The sequence below is a fragment of the Ciconia boyciana genome, chromosome 5 (assembly GCF_034638445.1).
Source record: "Ciconia boyciana chromosome 5, ASM3463844v1, whole genome shotgun sequence".
NCBI classification, from domain to species: Eukaryota; Metazoa; Chordata; class Aves; order Ciconiiformes; family Ciconiidae; genus Ciconia; species Ciconia boyciana.
Window position 1 is genome coordinate 80,856,372 of NC_132938.1, and position 9,806 is coordinate 80,866,177.

Genomic DNA, 9,806 nt, shown 5'->3' on the forward strand with positions numbered 1-9,806 from the left:
TCTTACATACCATAGTCTAAAAGCTGAAACAGAAAACAGATCCTTTCCCTGCCTGAAAAAATGTAAAAGGGGTATTGCTGGAAAACTGAGTTCTCTTCTTCAACAATGAGCTGTAACATGCTGTCCATACTTAGAAAAGCTGACTGGAAGCAACGTATTTGCATTAGCATTTGCGTATTTTTTCTCTCTTTTCTTTTTTTTTTTTCTGCAGACCTCATGTTCTTTGAAGTCCTCCAAGATGCACTAAAAGCAAGCGCTTTGCAGGAGGCTCCCTGAACCTTACAGAATTAAGCCCGTGAACGGTCTATTGCCTTAGTTACAGTACATGATTCCCAGTCCCAGCAAGTGTACTAAGCTAATTCAAAGCAAACCACAGGCTTGCCATCATTCTGAGAGTGCCAGGTCGAAGCCATTTCTGAGACAAAGCACAATCCTGAAGCATTTTAAGCTTTCCATCCTTGATAAAAGCAAAATATATGTAGGAAGGGGAAACAAAGAAATACCTATGGTTTAATTAAAGGCTGAAAAGCCCCAGGTGTCTTCTGATAGTTGAACTAATCACAATACAAAATTTTCATTTGCTACATTTTTTTTGATTTTCTGCAATTGCATGGCTCCAGCAGAAGGCACGTGCATGAATGTGTTTTCAAGGTTCTTAGCTAACGAGTTTCTTTCTGTCTTTTTCATATTTATTTTGACTGAAACAATAATATTAGAACTGCTTCTACAGCCTCTGGGTACCCCAGCACACAACTACCACTATAGCAAAACTCCCTCAGTGCTAAAACAATCGCATTAGCAGGATCTCTGTGAATTTGTAATTATAAAAAAAGTCTTTTCAGAAAGCAAAATAAGCATATTGATGTTATTAAGCGTGACAGCAGGTCAGTCTGGTGAAAGGACAAAAAAAATGAGTTGAAGAAAACATTAGTAAATAATATATATTAACATCACCTGTCCTGCCAGAATTGTTTAAAGCACTGCTAGAAGTCATCTCACAGCCAATCCTTCTTCTATAGGAGACAAGAGAGACATCAACACTTGACTGGCAGAGCCCCCACAGCATGCTCCAGGATCCTCTCCCCGCATCAGGCATCTGCCTGAAGCATACTTTGATTTGCTGTCTTCCTTCCAAGAACACCTGGGAAGGGAGAGGAAAGGAGATCTCACCTTACCGAAGAGCTGACTTGCATCTGGGATCTCTGGAGTCAGGGGCCCTCTGGGGTTTGCTGGTGCAGAAGTACACACGGAGAGCAGGGACATTCCCTGGGGACCATCTGTATCTTGAGAAAGAAACATGGACATTAAATTCAGTACTCCCACAGATCCTGGAATATTTAATCTGAGATTTCTAATTCAGATTGCATTTACTCTATGGAGATTTCTACTCAGAGCAGGTGTGTGTGGACCTGGTCCATCACTTCAAAAATTTAGTAGAGTCATGAGAAACTAGCTCAAGTGGTCTAACAGCGATTAGAGTACAAGAATGGCTGTTTTTCATCCTTTGGTTGGAACCTAGTAAGCTCCCATGAGTAGAATAACGCACCAAGCAGATCAGGACAAACTCGATAGATCTTATTAAGAACTTTGTCCTATTGACCACTCATGAGTGGGAAATACAGTCCACGCCAAGCTACCGTAAAAGAGACGCTTGCAAAGCCCATCCCGCACTTTGCTCTTATGCCGTGAGGATATTTCATGTTGAGTGTGTCCTGCCTTGGTTCAGCCTTGCCACTGGTCACATGGGGGATGGAGCGGGGTACCTATTCGTGCAGCTTGCTGGGGAAATAAGAGGAGGAGGGCAAAGGAGCAGGCAGTGACCTGCTGTCTGAAAGGGCTGGGCTGTCTGTCTGGCAGTAGAAAAGGGCAAGAGCATGGTCTTTCTGTTCTGCTGACCAGTTTGATCTGTAGAGAAACCCTACAGGCATTTTTCATAATATAGTAAGTTTGCTTGCATAATTAATGCTTCTGTGGAAAGGTATCTGTTTTGTAGAAAAGTACTAAGCAGTGCTGCCAAAGTACCGTGAAAGTTTGCAAATCCAAATGACTATTTTGAAAGCTCTGACAGAAGACTTGAAGACTGTGAAATAAACTTCATAGCATTTATTCATCATCCCAATAATCCTCACAAAATAGAAGCTGTGAATCTTCTGCAGACTGGGAAGCTAGGGAGAAGAAAAAAATGTTGGTAGTAGCATCTCTGTTTCCTTTATATTCTATACTACTTTTTTTTTTAAACTTGTCTCCACTCTAGTGGAAGGAAAAATTATTAGAAAGAGGAAAAAAATTAGATTAAATTAAATCAAAACTTGATTGTTTGCTAGCAGCTGGGATTCTGATGGTCTGGTGCTTAAACCTACTTGATGTTTTCAGGAGCTCTATAGTGCAACCACCATCTGTAATTCCAAAGCTAAAAGGACAGCATAATTTGAAATAGATGATACGAAATAAAATAACTCATGGTATTATGAGTTTACCCCCTTTTCTTTCTCTATTTAATTTTCTATGGGTGAAGTGACCAAAGAAAAGATAGAAACAGGTGTATATTTCTTCTGGGTTTTTTTTACAGCTGAAACTTTAAACATTTTTAAAAGGTACAAAATTACTGTGGCTGTGTATCTACAACACCACCACCTTGATCCTTGAACTACATACACCTGCATTTACATTTAAGGAAGCAATCTTTTTTTAATCTTGACGATGTGAAATAACAAGCATTTTAGAATTAAATGATAGTTTTTATTTTTAAGTACAGGCCTGCATACTGAGACACCCCATAGTCTCAGTCTGTACAATTAATATTATCCATCTGATGAAAAGGGAATCCTGTTTTCACTGACAATAACAAATAATTTTATACCAGAATAATGTAGTATACGTTTGAAAGAAAGGGCTTAACTATGGATGAGAATTTCTTACTATAGGAAAAGGCTTCTATAATCCTATTGCTGAAAAAATAGTTATCTTGGAAGGATGGATCAGACAATTTCTTTTAAAGCCCAGCCATTATGAAGTGTGTTTGTTGTTTTTTGGTTTTTTTTTTAATCCTTGCAAATCCACCTTCTCCTCTAGCAGCTTGGGGATTCTTTCTCTTTACATTAAGGACAGATTTTCTTACTTATATGAAATGTCTGTGGAAAGAAAAATCCTGCTTAATTCTTCATAGCAGATCTTTGAGCACAAACTTCCATAGAGTGACTCTACATTGCTCTGAAAAATGGGAATGGGGCTCTGGTTACAGCCTACAGGCTTGGGCTCTGCTCTAGACAGATACTATAAGCAGATAAAGATGAATCTTATTAAGGTAAAGCTCTTCATTTCTGCCCTTACACTTCAGTATATGTTGAATGTGATTTCAGGAAAGATCACATCTGAGCTTTGGACTTTCAAAGAACTGAGAAAAACACATGTGCCACTTAAAACCTCTTTTTTTGATCTGGGAATACAAACTGCGAACCACAGCGCGAACAAAGGAAGGGGCATCAGGACACACCTCTGCAAACAGTTGAAGGAATTTAGACTTCTACGCTGCTGCCAATAGTAATATTATTTGCCCCATTTAACAGTGGGTGCTCAATTTTCTTTGAGCAACATTACTGTTACTCAGCTATCTCTAATGTTCGGTTTAGGAAAATGAACTACTGTGTGGCTGACAGATGTTTGATTCAAATAACATATTATGATTTGAGGAAAATTATGGATAACATTCTTCACCCATTTACTTAAGGTTCTTTTTCATCATTAAAAATGTATATCACGTAAACTGAATGCACCGTATCATCTTGTAGATAGGCAAGTAAAATTCACTTTTGGATTAAAATTACATCTATTCAGACTGCATGCAGAAGCATGTAGCCATCTATTCTAGTAGTTTTAGCTCGTAAAAGAAAGAGGGACCAGAATGAGGAAGGCATAAATCATTATATAAGTAGATATGTATGCAATACTGGTGCGTTCTAGCTTAACTGGAGACTGGGGTGAACAAGAACACATGCTCTTTAACTTCCTTCCCCCTGGTGCCCTAGAGAAATGCTATCTGCATTGCTCCCTAAAGAACTTATCAGTAAATCTAGCCAAAGTATCTTGCATTTCAATAATATTTCAAAGTCAGTGTTTTGTTGGGGTAATCACCAATCATACCAACCAACAGAGTTTATTTCCTTACCTTCTTGTCTCTGTCCATTGGTGGTACCTTTCTGTATACTTGCATTAACCTGGGACTTTGGGGATCTGGAGTTATATTTTAGTTCTAGGTGTGGGCAGGCTGTAACCCAATGGGGTCTGGCAGTGCTTCATACTTTTCAAAGCCTGAAATAGTAATACTAATACATTATTAAAGACAGTTTTAAAATTATATAGCAACAAGTACGTAATTTCATAATAGCACACAAAAATAATTGCCCTAGTACGTTTCTATCCAGAGAGAGCGTACCTTACATATCACGGAAAAATTGGTTCTTTCGGAGAGTACAACGCAGTTTTGCTAATGCAAGGCTCACAGAGCTTAGATAATACTGAGTGTAAGCTTCCAGCATTTTACAATCCTCTGAACTGAACTAGAAATCTGAAAATATTGGTTTGCCAATTACCAGGCAGTGCATTTCCCCTGGCTGCTAACACAAATATGTGTCACAAAAATATATCTGTTCAGAATGTTTCTCACTGTAGCATCACTTAAACACTTGCAGAAAGGGAGAAGAAAGAAAACTTTGAATTCTAAACAAAAGAATTTAAATAATCATGGTCAAGATAAAAATCTGTGCTTGCAAAAAAGCACAATATATTTCCATAGACCCAGGAATTTAGATTATATAGTGTTCAGAAATTTTCTGCCAGAGGGCTATTTTTTCCCTTCAAAAAGTTTTGATACATCATCAGCCATATGCTTTAGTTTACTGGTTTATGCTGATTGCAGTGACATTTTGTTTCTGATGAGACAAATCTAAGTGATCTAAAAATCTATGTGATGTTTCAAAATGAGTTTTCATTTAAAATGTATAATACATCTGTACAAACCTTTGGAGGAAGATAGATTTTGATTTTGTCAAAACTTCTGCAGCAGTACAATGATGAATTGTAAATTTTGTACTACAGAAAAATAAGTAGAAGTCATGAGGGGAGAATAAATTGTCACTGAAGAAGACTGAGGCTTAGTGTTATGGAAAACCTTCACTTCTGTTAGGCAATAATTATTTTTTTCCACTGGCCAGGCAACATCATTGCAGAATTTTCTTTTTTGATCAGGATGTAGGGACCACGTTAGATTTACATATTCTTGATTCTGCCTCACTGAAAGAAAGTGGATTAGATGACCTCTTGAAATAACTTCCAACTACAAATTTCTAAAGTTTTATGCTTTCTATAGTAAATGAATACTGCACACTCCCTCTTGATAACAAAAGGATGTTTCTTCAAGTATGCTTGTGCCCTTTGAAAAGAAGATAGTGTCCAGTAGAATGCTGAGGAGCATGTAAGAGAATTGTTTCCTAACTCAGATTCATCTTGATAAGAGTTAGTTACCTGATCCACATAGGAATTTTTGAAAATTAGACTAAATACATGAATATCTTGAAAATCTGTCCCAAATTCTAGAGTTACTGGTTAAATAGATTAGAGCTTTTTGGACTTACTCCATTAAAACAATGGCAGTTACAGAGTACCTTGAAATTTTGCTTTCATACAAGCAGGTGATACTAAAATAGATGTGTTCAAATACAGGATCCTATGTTATTAATGAAATTAAGTTGTAATTACAAGAGCGCAATATAATACATGGCATTAGGAAAACATTTGGGGAAATTCCAAAATAAGTAAAACTGCCTGGGAGGCAGGACTTCCTGACTCAAAATTACAGTGCAGGTATTGATAGTCTGTAAGTGAATATCACGGCCATTTCATGAGGAACAAGCCTCCAACTAGGTTCCAATGAAAGATTCATAGAATTGAAGTGGTCCTTGTTTCTGATCCCTTTTCTGAACCTGCGGAGTCTTTCAGTTTATGGCTTCCAGCAAACTTGGTGCTGTTTCAAGCCGCTTTATAGCAATACTTTTGAGAATGAAAGAAAAAAAGGAAATTGTACTTTGACCCTGATTTATGAAATAACTTGCATTCTTTTTAATCCATAAAGAGTGCATTCATTTTTTTCTTACAGAAAAAGCCAATTATGACATTTTTCCAGGTACGTTCTTTTCAATGAGATTCAGCTACTGCCATCTATTGATATTGTGAAGGGCCACTATTAAAGTGCACATCTTCACTGTACCTTTTCTAAGAGTACTGTAAAATAGCAGGGGTGAGAAAAGGACACTGAAAGAATGCTTCTCCTTCCCAGCAGTGAAAAACAGTGATTTTGAGAAGTAAGAAAGTATCAGTAGTAGTTTGAGGGTGGCATAAAGGCATGAGCTGCTTTTATTTTAGAGGTAAATTTTCAAACAAGAAGGGCAACATCCACATATATAGGGGTGGTCTGTCACTAAATGACTTATCTAACAAACACGTCTGAGTTGTGTAGTTGTGTTATCCTCATTAGCTTGTATTTAGGTGAGTTGGCCAACGTTCAGCTCTTTAACAGCAGCTCAATCTCACTGGACATGTTCATTCTCAAAATCTTTGGAAAACAGCCTGCTTCCAACCATCTGTGGAAGGAATGCACTGACCTGAATTAATTAACTGAAATCAAGCCAGTTTTATAAAGGAACAAGACCAAAGAAGGAGACACACTGAATCGGAATAAGAAGTGAGTTGTGACTTTCAGCAAAGCCCTGACTACGTGATAGGGAGCAAACTCTGAACTTGAGGAAACTGCCACTATGGCTGAGGAAAGCTGCTCAAGCAGAGCAACCTCATGGGAGCAGAGGGGAAAACAGGGAAGGGTCTGAGGTAGAATTTAGTAATTTCTTGTTATTGCATATCACAGCAAAATACTGCTATCCCTCAACACTTCTTTTGGTTTCTCCTGTGCTGAGCAGCAAAAGCAGTCATTATCTCCTCTATTCTAAGACCCAAGGTCTCATAACTATATAATACACCTAAGGGCTTTTGAATATTATTGCTCTCCCTTTCGCAAATGAATAACAAGGCTATTGCCAGGTTTTCATGAACATTTCTTCTCTCGCTGCCTCTTTCATCTTCAGTTGATCATACAAAAATAAGAACTTTTCCCTTCTGAAAACAAGCTTAGCTTGTCTATACAGAAATCTGCTCTATGAATTTGTTTTCAGTGGAGATAAAAAATATCTACTGCACGCTTCCTGCATTTTGTCAACATCTTGCTAATTGCTTAAACGATACAGTTTTCTTCTTTTCTTCTTCTACTTTTTTTACATGAGACATATTGGGGAGAGGGAAAGTCTGTCTTCAGTTACTCATTTCATTTATTCAAATTACAGCTTTCCAATCCAATACTGCAGAAAAAGTGCTCCAGGGTAAATTTGGAAGTCTGTTTCATTATGATCCCTTAAGTATAATGCAATTAGAATCATGCCATGAATGACTAACAGTTTAGAAGCAATTATTTTATGACTAGGTGAATTTCTACCTCACAGCAAATATTTCTCACATTTTTGTGTGCTAGTCTTTTCAGCTAGTGCTAAGAAGATTAGAGATATTAAATAAGCATTTATAATCATGAAAGGAAACCAAGAGCGATCTTACTCTTGTTTGAGGAAGCTGAACCAGGGAAGTGGAGGACTAGGGCCAGCGGTGTGTCCTGCAGCACAAGCTGGAAGGTAGCAGAGGCCTGAAGACTCACTGCGTCCACTGGATCAGGCCCTTCAGAGGGGGTTGATCTGCTATCCATGGTCAGGCTTTCTTGGACGAATTTAAGGTGGGAGGCTAGTCGCAGCCTCCGCCTGAGAGGTGGGGGCTAGAAAGGTGGAAGCACACAACACCATCGCAGTGAGGTCTAGCACAGAAGCATGACGGACACTGAGAAAATGGAAGAGAATTAGCATTAACAAACCAGTTAACTGCTCTATTAGAGAGTGCTAAAACACATGAATATCCTAACCGATGCCAGGACTGTTACTCAGGGAATTACAACTACTTACCTTCTACTAGGGATATGCAAGTCATAAACGTCGTTACCCAGTTTGGATATCCAGTATGTTGACAACACAAGTTGTCCAGAATTATCATTTGACCCAGCACCTCCTGCTGCTTTCTCAGGCTCCTGAACAGCTCTGTGGCAATGCCTGGGCTACACACCTGGCCCACTACCCTCTCCCCATTGAAAAATCCATCATTCACATGGAAACCGTGGATGGAACTATGCATATTGTTCCCAAATCCTGTGGCTCACACTAAAGCCATAAGAGCACCAATCTGAGGAGTTAAGGGAGCGGCGCTCAGGGCTTGAGCCCAGGAATCAAGCCCTGAGGGTGCTTTCAGGTTCCTGACTTCCAGGGAGAAATGAAGATTCTCAAGCTGAGCCAGCACTCAGCTCCTTGTCCTCAGAGTTGCTGCCCGAGTTATGGCTCCCAAAGCTCCTGGGTTCCCCTGTGTGAATTCCGGGCACTTGTGTTGCAAGAGCCCAGCTACAACAGAGAGCTTCCAGGGTTGCCACAGTTGTCAGGGGAGCTGGTTTCCCGATAAGATGTTGAAAAAACTAGAATGGTGGCCATCAGAAACTTACCTCTGATTTGACAATTTTTTTAGAAATTGTAGCTGAAACACACATAAGTGATCCCTTCAGCCATTTGAAGGGATTCTGCCCTTCCTCATTAGGATTGTGTAGTTTACCATCCATTCTTTGCCACGCCACGTGAAAAAGAGAAAAATAAAAAATGCATTGCTAGTTGCTTCCTCACTAAAACATTATGCAAGAATAATAAGCCTTTCAGCTTGAAAACAGAGCTCCACACATCTGTGGTGGAACTCCCATTTTAAGGTCTTTAAGCTCACCAGAAGCATATCTCTCCTTTCGCTACTACTCTATTTCCCTTTTAAAATAAAAGTTACACTAGTTACTATTGTAACAGTCTGCATATAATCTGCTGAGAATAAATGCCCATGTAATGAGCCTAAAATGATATGGTAATTTCTTAATTCAAAATAATTACATGGCTATTTGTGCCCTCTAAAATAAGGTATTACTTATTCAGCCCAAACAAATTGCTATTTGCCCAGGTTTTGAACTCTGGTAAACAGTAGCACAGCAGTCATCTGAATCCTGAAACAATTTTATGTTAGATGTTTACTTACACAGAAACGGAAACAAATATTTGTCAAGGCAACAAGCAGATTTTAGTACAACCGAGGGAAAAACAACAGAAAGCCCTTGAAAACGGGACTGAAAACACGGTCAAGTCAGAGTGCTACCAAGGGCACCAGCTGGCTCAAAGTCACCTAGGTGCCCTCTAAAACATCTCACAAGCTTGAAAATGTTAGATAAAAAAAACAGGATTAGTTTATTTTGGCTTGCATTTGTGTCTGAGTTAACTGCCTATCTCCTTGCGTCGCCTGGGGATACAGATAGGAAAGCCACCCCAGAGATGAAAACTGGAAGGAAGGAAAGAAGGAACGAGGGCAGACAGACATTCAAGCCATCGATTCCAGCCAGCTTTCCTCCAAATCAATAAAACGCCTTCCACTGGCTTTAATAGAGGCTGAAGAAGGCCTAGATTTCAGAGCACTAATAAAAGATTTTAAAGTCACCTCATTCTAAGCAGTGGTAGAAGGCTCTTCATTCACTTGAATAACGTGAGCTAGAGCCACGGACGCTCATGACTATTGACTTCGCAATGATAATTCTCTGCTTTCTCAGACTGGAAGAATGACTGATAACAAAGGACTTGCAAGTGGACTGA